We start from the raw sequence: 1,354 nt of genomic DNA on the forward strand, positions 1-1,354 counted from the left end.
ACATAAGTAAATAATAAATAATAAATAATACATATGAGGTACATTTACTTTACTCAACATAAGTAGGGCTATTTCCATTCGATGCTACTTTATAATTCTACTCCAGTAGATATATATATATATATATATATATATATATATATGATATATGAGGCAATTATTGCACTTTTTTACAATTATTGCACTTTTTACTCACCTACTTTCATTTCACAGCTTTCATTATTAGTTACTTTACAGATTAAAATGTTACATACATATAAACATCTGATAAAATAACACAATTCACTCTTATAGATTACAAGTAATCAAAATCTGCTCTTCCTCCAAATGCTACCCTCACATTAATGTATCAGTAATATGGTAATAATCTAATAATATGATATATAATAATGTAAAACTCACAGGGCCTGCAAATGGAGTAGACCTACTTTTACTTTTGTTGTTATTGCTACTGTTATTTAAGTAAATGATCTGAATATGTATTCAGTAATTAATTCATATTCCTCCAGTGTTTCATGATGAAAACAATTCACTTGCTCACAGTTTAGTCCTCAGTAATGATTTCCTCCTCCATCCCAATGAGCCCTTAAAGTAGAGCTGTGTTTGTTTAAGCCTTTTTATGGCAGGTTGATGGATTTAATGATCGGAAATGAAAATATATTTTTTAATTATTTCTTCTTCTTCTTCATTCATTTCATTCATTCTTTATTATTTTTAGTCTATTATTTTTAATTTCTTATTTTTAATTTCTTATTTTGTTTATTTTGTGTATATGTTTTAATTTCTTCTTCTTCTTTTCAATCCTTGTTGTTATCTGTTTTATTTGTTGATGTTATTATTTTGTTTAATAATTCTTTATTTTTCTTATTTTATTATTTTTCTTTTCTTTTTTTAATTAATTTTTAATTATTTCTTCTTGTTCTTTCTTTTCATTCCTTGTTCTTATCTGTTTTATTTTTTCTTATTATTTTTTTTATCTTTTTTTTTAATTTTTTCATTTCTTCTTCTTCTTCTTCTTTTTCTTTTCAATCTTTGTTGTTATCTGTTTTATTTGTTGATTTTATTATTTAATTTCATTAATTCTTTATTTTTATTATTTTATTATTTTTCTTTTGTTTTTTTTATTATTTTTTTAATTATTTCTTCTTGTTCTTTCTTTCCATTCCTTGTTCTTATCTGTTTTATTTTTTCTTATTTTTTTATCTTTTTGTTTATTTTTTAATTTCTTCTTCTTCTTCTTCTTCTGATACATTTTGTAGGCTATTTTCAGCATGTATTTCCGCCTATCGTTCCGTCATAAAAACGTTTTATTTTGAAAGATCTTCCCGGAAGCTTCATAGTACATTATGGTTAC

Source organism: Sebastes umbrosus, chromosome 1 (genome assembly GCF_015220745.1).
Source record: "Sebastes umbrosus isolate fSebUmb1 chromosome 1, fSebUmb1.pri, whole genome shotgun sequence".
NCBI lineage: Eukaryota > Metazoa > Chordata > Actinopteri > Perciformes > Sebastidae > Sebastes > Sebastes umbrosus.